Genomic DNA, 7,420 nt, shown 5'->3' on the forward strand with positions numbered 1-7,420 from the left:
CATTCATAAAGAGTATTATAATTGCCGATGAGACATGGGTTCATGAATTTGGCATAGAAGGATAAAATAAAAATCACTTTTTGTTTAATTTTTTAAATGTAATCATTATTTACATTTTTCCAGTTTTTTTAATTTTAAATTTTTTTAACTTCCTAATTTTTTTTAGTTATGATTTATTAAAAATAAGAAGTTTCGAGCAGTAAATACATAGAAACAATTTTATCTGTAGTTTGAATTTGTAAGAAAGCGTATGCATAATTATTAATGAGTACTAAGTAAGCTTTTCTTTATATATAATATATAGTACTTTAAATTGCTGCTTCTTTTAGGCGCATAAGCCGGTAAATTTTCAAAACAACATGCAAACAGTGTTCTTAGTGGCACAGGATCATGAAATAACCTTAGCAAGGGAGAAATTTATAAGAATATTGAAAGAGAAAAAATATCGCAACATGTTTCAACAAGCATTGCCTACTTTAAGGGGCATTACGTCTACATCTTAATTTTTAGCAAGTTCATACAAAAATAACGAAGCAATCCGCACTGAATCCCGCTGTGAGCGAATGAGCACGTTATAGGTGTAAGTACCCCTATTCGGTGGTTCGCTCCTAACGGTTGAAATAAGAAGTATGCTGAACTTAGAATGTGGTACTTTCCCATCAAAAATATTACAAAAACGCCAAATTTGATGAATAACCGAAATAAATTTTCTAAAATTGCGCATACATAACTAAGAAAATTAGTTTTTTTTGATTATATAAACATGTAAATCTAATTAATATCCTACCTTCGCAGCCTCAACCAACATTATCCCTTACCTTAATCAGGTGAGGCGCTTTCTCCCTACCAATCTGCTTCATAGAAATTAAAAAAATTAATTAATTTTTCTTTGCAGGGCACRTGAGGTGAGTGAAATATGTAGGTATTTCATTACCAACGAAATGACACCAAGCTGAAGATAAAGATAAACAAAACGAGCTACAGCATTTCAAGCGGCAGGAGACGAGGTCAAACGAAAGCGGTGAAAAGCAAAGGGAAGAAGCAAACAAAGTCATATAAATGTGCACCGAATGAGTGGCCCTGAAATGTTCGTTGGACTCACTGTCCCCATGCTAGAATGCCAAATCAAAGGCGTAGCGACAACTAGAGTACAAGAAAAGAGTTTCCTATTAAGCGAAACTTTTTGCCTTTACAAAACGAAAATAGAAATAAAAAAAGGAAAAAAGGAAAAACATATAAAAAAAAAAGCATTTGAGCAAAAACTAACTTTACCGAATAAAGTAGAAAAAGGTAAAATCCTAATGACTGAAGGTGTATGTGTGTGGGGGGAAAGCGCGCAAATACCCTCATGTACACCCACCATACATACTCTAACACGCAGATATACACACTACTGTGCTTATCGCATAGGAAAATGGAGCTGCTGCAGACAGTTGATGAGATTGAGGTGCAAAGACGGCATGCGAGCGTGCAGCGTGTGGACCCCACGCCTGAACACACACACGTGAAAGCTTTGAAGTTTGCGCGTGTGCCGCTGTGTAACCTCAAAATCCAATTAATCAGCTTAGCAGGGCGCACAAAAAGACTCTTCGGTGATATTGAAGAACAAGTAAGAAAAAAACAAAAACAAATATCGAAAACATAATAATAATTCTGTTTGCATTCAATACCGATTTACTTTTGATTTTGCTTTATTTACGCGCAATATTAGACAAATTTATGCGCGCACTCGTCGTGGTCTGGGCAAATTTCCCGTGCAGTACTTGAAAATTGTCTTATTTCTCCACTTAACGCATTAGTATCAGCTCGAGCACCTTGAAAGCGCTTCACCAGCAAAAAAAAAAAAAAAAAAAAAAAAAATAAATTTATTTAGAAAACATTTATTGGATTCGGGAGCACAATGAAATTCGTGAAATTTTCTTAATTTTTACGCGTTGCTTGGCGACGCCAATATAAGGACACCGCTGAGTAACTTTCTGTAGGTTGTAGGCGCAGCAAATTAAGGTTAGAAACATTTGAAAATCATTCTCGTGTTAATGCAATGACAAAGCGCACTCCTCGTTATAAATCAGCTGAATAAGAAAATATCACATACATATTATAAGTATACAGATTGTGCCGCGTGCTTGTGTGGGTGCGCTGCTTTGATGCCAAAGCCTTTGCCTTGACTGTCTTTTGTGTTCAACTGGTCGCGCACATATTACCGCCCTCTCCGCACTGGCAACTGTATTTGCTATTAGCGGTCTATATGTATGTGTGCGTTTGTGATGTTAACTATGTCAGCCGTCGTTGTTGAACTCTTCAACTCAGCGCGTAGATGTAATGAATTTTAGCCTACTAGGAAATATAATAAAATTTCATTAAATTATAAAGTACAAGGCAAGCTTGAATATTCCAAAAAGGTTTTTGTTAACTGAGTCTAAGTCTCTATGTACCCGAAATAATCCCCCAGTTTTTGGAATATCGATTCGAAATTGTACACATATCCTGTCATCTTCCAACGAGTAATCCAAGTATAAGAATTTTTTGCAATAGCCTTTTTATGTCATACCATGCATGAGCCTTAGCTGAGTGTCGTATTGAACGACTAGGCGCATTTTACAAATACGTCGAGATCTTAAATTGAAAGCGTACCAAGTTTGTACAAGAACTGAAGTCACTCGACTTTCCTAAGAGGAACCGCCGCTTCGCTCTATGGGCTCTTGAAAAATACCAATAAGATCAGACGTTTTCGAGCCAAATTTTTTTTATAGCATTGAGGCCCATTCCAGGCTCTATTAGTCTGTAAACAAGAAAAATGGCGGAATTTCGACGAAGAGAAACCTGAAGAGATTCACGCGCTGCAATTTCATCAACAAACAAAAAAAAAAAACAAAGAAGTTTGATATGGTGTTTTGGGTCAGTGGAATCATCTGCCCATACTTTCGCCCGTGATTTCGGCGACATTTGGTTTCAACAAGACGGCGTCATATCTCACACATCGCACCAATCAGTGACCTTATTGAGAGAACACTTCGGTAAGCAGATAATTTCACGTTTTGGCCCGAGCGATTGCCCCCCAAGATCACGTAATATCACACCCGTAAAATTTTTCTGTGGGGATATGTAAAGCTTAAAGTCTATGCGGACAATACCGCTTGGATTCAGGCCTTGGATCAAAACATCGTGTCCTTGGTCAGTTACCAGTTGAAATACTCAAAGAGACACCGAAAATTGGAACCAACGGACGGACCATCCGAGACGTAGCTTTGGCCAACATTTGAAAGAGGTAATTTTCAAAATAAAAGCCAAATAATGTTCTTTCGAATGACAATAAATATTTCTAATTAAATTTGAAGTTCTGCATTTCTCTCTAAAAAAAAGTAGGGAATCTCGAAATGGATCACAGATAAGTACTGACATTTCTGTAGTCGATTTCAACCTACATATTATTCAAAATAAGTTTCTCAAATTTCACCACAAAATTTTTTTTAAGAAACTCAAATAATTCACGACATCCCTAATGCGGCGAGAAAATACGACGATTTTTGTACTAAATGAATTTATTTACAGAAACTTAATTTCTTTGCATTTTAACAAAATTTTAGAATAACCCTATCGTTAAAAAAGGTATTTATATTTAAATTTCCATATCAACTAGCTAGAAAATGAATATTAATTCTGATGCGAGCGTCACCTATGCCATAACATTTTTTCCAGTCCAACGAATTCAAAGCTTTTGCAATAATTTAACCACTTTTGGATTCACTGTTTACAATTTTTTTTTTTTTTTGTCTTACTGAAAATTCAGATTGCCAAACACGTCAACTTGTTTCTAACTAAAAGCAGTCGAATCATTTTCCATCTAAGTAAGTTCGCTCGTAGCAACCTAGCAACAGCTTGGCGTGGCGAGCATCATCTGTTCGCTGTATACGTGCACAAACTGATTATCGACAGCCGTTACGAAGCTGGGTGGCTGGCGGGGTGGCGCACTAAGTACGTTCGGTGCTTACCGCAAAGGCAGACGGCAATTTTCGTTTGGCCGATTTGTATGGAGCAGCATAGATTTATTTGGATTTGTGGATTTCTATATTCATGATATTTGCTTTACTAACAGCAGTCTTATTTGCAAAACATGGTTTTCGTGCGCCTGTACATACATACATATGTATGATGTCTTGTGCGTACGCGCTTACTTATTGCCCGTTGACTAATGTTGTTCTCTGTCGCTCTTATGGCGCTTTATCGTCAAAGTGTGTACTTGTTGTTGTTTGTTATTACTATTTTTTTTTTTTTTTTTTTTTTTTTTTTTTTTTTTTTTTTTTTTTTTTTTTTTTTTTTTTTTTTTTTTTTTTTTTTTTTTTTTTGGTTTTGCTTTCCTTTGTGGTTGACATTTCATTTTGTTGCTTTTGTTATTGCTATTTTGATTGAAGATTGCTTTGTTGCTGACAGATAACATTGTTGTTGTAGCTACTGCTATTGCTTGTCTAATTTAATGTTATTTCTTGTCAACACTGCCATTGTGACGTCGAGGCAGCGTGCTCACTCACTCAGCGCATACACTTCAAAGCAAACATTTATTTGCATTTCGGAATTCGTTCAGATATTTTCCTTTGATTTGTAATGGAAAACCTCAATTCTATTTAATTGATATTAAATTTTTTTGAGCAACCCTCTTAGCAGTGTCAAGTGTTTTGATAGCAGGGTGGTATCGTGGAAAAGAGTCAAATTAAAAATTAATTGAAAGAATGAGATAAATGTGTATGCTTGTGAGGCTGAATTCGTGAAATGAATTCGTGCCTTTTGAAAAACTAGTACATTTTGTAAAAAATACTGGTAAATTATGTAAAAAAATACTGGTACATTTTGTAAAAAATACTAGTTATGTAAGGAAGGTGCTAGTACATTTTGAAAAATACTGGTAAATTTTGTAAGAGATACTAGTACATTTTCTAAAAATAGTAGTAAAACTTAATAAAAAAGACTTTAAGACTTGGTAAAAATACTGGTAAGTAAGCAGACTTTGTAAAAATACTGGTAAGTTCTGTAAAAAAATGCTGGTATTTTTTTAAATACTGCTAATTTTTATTACTAGTAATTTCTTTTTTTAAATAATGTAAATCAAGAATTCAACTGTTGTTACATTTACAAAAGATGGCAACGCTTTATTTAATTTTACTCAAAAATGCTGGCAAGTTTTATTATAAGTATTTGTTTTCATGAAATAAAGAACTTATTGCTAATGTTTTTAGGTGGCAACTCTATAGAAATGGTTTTCGTAATTTTGATCATGCCTCTTATAAATAATTAAAAAATACTGGTATATTTAAGTGAAAATAATGTATGCAAAAATACTGCATTAAGAAAATTAACCGAACTGCTATTTTTAAATTCCATGAGTGGCAACTCTTTAAATATTTTTTAATTCTGGTATATTTTTTACAAAAATATTTTATTCACAATTACTACTTTTTTAACGATTCGGAACTTCCTCATATTATTTTTGCATAGATAGCAACCCTTTTAAACATTTTTTTTTTTAATATTCTGGCATTGCTTTCAAAGATGTATAATGTTTTTTGCATACGTGGCAACTCTTTCTATATCACTTTCATAACTAACTAGATAACTGGATTATTTTATTCATAAATACTGGTGTATTGTTGTGTCTTGTTGAAATAAAGAAACTGCAATTTAATTTATTTATCATATGTAGCAACGCTGTATGAATTAAGCAAATTTTCAATGTTCATATTGGCGCAAGAATTTGCAAATCGAATGCAATAAACCGACGAACGGAATTCAATGCTCCGAATTACTATCGTAAAATATCGTGTTCTATTGGCTGCCAGTGAGGTACACAATTTCGGCAAATTACGGATTACAAAATTTCTCTTGAGATATAAAATTCCAGATGCGAACATCAAATTTCGAAAGTTGCGTATAAATCAAAAGTGATTTGCTTTTGTTGTATTCAAGTGATTGCCACAACACGCTGCACATACCAAATTTTCTAACGGGCCGCATTTGCGAAACGAGAGTACGAGTACAGACAGGCTTGTGTAATTGCAGAATTGCTGGCGTATGGTGGTTGTACTGTGCGAAAATAGTGTGGCTGAGTGCTTTTGCCGACAGAGAAATGTATTTCAACTATGCCATTCTTAGAATAAATAAATACATACATAAATTAGACAGAGTTATGTGCTGTCTGTGTATGTCGAGAAAGCTATTGATGGGTGCAAAATATTACACTGTCGTACACTATTTAACAACATTTTGTAAAGCGCAAGTGACTTAATAGATTTTTGATAAAAAAAAATTCGATTGAGGATGGAAATGGTATAAAATTTAAAGATTTTTTTTTGAGTTAATGGAGACAAATGAATATGAAAAAAATGAAACTTTATATAATATACAYATAATAATAATTAGAAGAAATTGATTATGAGCAGAATTTTGTTTGCAGAATATAGGTATGTATTAAAAACTAATAAAAAAAATTAGAATTTAATTTAAAAATTTCTAACATACAATAATTTATTCATACATTTTTAAGTTTTAAAATAAATTTAAGGTTCAAAATTAACATTTTTTTTGTTTTATTTCAAAAAATATAATATATACTTAATGAATCTTTTTAGAATTTTACCGAGAATATTGATATAAATAAACTTTTTCAAACTTTTTTCAGCAGCCAATTGCTGCGACTATGGCTCCTAATCAATACCTGCTTTCTGTTACCAGGTGTTGTTAATTGAAATTCTGCAGACTGTTAGAATATCATGTTATGCAAAGCAATAAATTTATGCTAGAAAGGGTACAGACGAGTATAATAACAAGAAATTACAATACGGTCCAAAACAATATTTGTTTTATGTGTTTTTTATTGTTGTTTACATTTTTTTCTTTCACACTCTTTTCGTGTGTCTCATAAGTTATTATATGTACATTTGTAAATGTATGTGTGTATATGCATGTGTATACGATTTTTCTAATTAATACTAATATGTGGGTGCGGCTAACACGGTGGCTAGACAGCAGCAAGATAATTAAAATTTTTGGCAAATCAAAAGGTACAAGTTGGTGCATGGTTTATACGCAGTAGGAAAACAAAAGAAAAAATATTTGAATTACAATATTGAAATTTTTAATTTAATGTTATAATTATGAAATTAAATTTTTATCAATTGTATAAAAAACAAAAATAAAAATGTTTGACAAATGAAAAAGAAAACAACAACATGAAAACTAGAAAAATTATTTTAATTTTGAAATTTAAATTTTTCGGGTGCGGTAAAAAAATTATTAAAATTTTTGGCAAATCAAAAGGTACAAAGAAATTACTTTAATTATAATATTCAGACTGTTTTTTAATTTTGAAACTTAATTTTTCAAAATGCATAAAATAGTAATCATTAAATATTTTATTTAGAGTAAAACT

General features: G+C 32.4%; 1 protein-coding gene across 1 annotated transcript in view; it reads right to left on the reverse strand.

Annotated features, from left to right (window-relative positions):
- The window catches only part of LOC108974937 (cAMP-specific 3',5'-cyclic phosphodiesterase-like), a gene marked incomplete in the record, with an annotated part of 163,394 nt that overhangs the window by 154,003 nt on the left and 1,971 nt on the right, over positions 1-7,420 (reverse strand).

The sequence above is a fragment of the Bactrocera latifrons genome, unplaced genomic scaffold (assembly GCF_001853355.1).
Source record: "Bactrocera latifrons isolate USDA-ARS-PBARC rearing strain unplaced genomic scaffold, ASM185335v1 scaffold_6, whole genome shotgun sequence".
NCBI classification, from domain to species: domain Eukaryota; kingdom Metazoa; phylum Arthropoda; class Insecta; order Diptera; family Tephritidae; genus Bactrocera; species Bactrocera latifrons.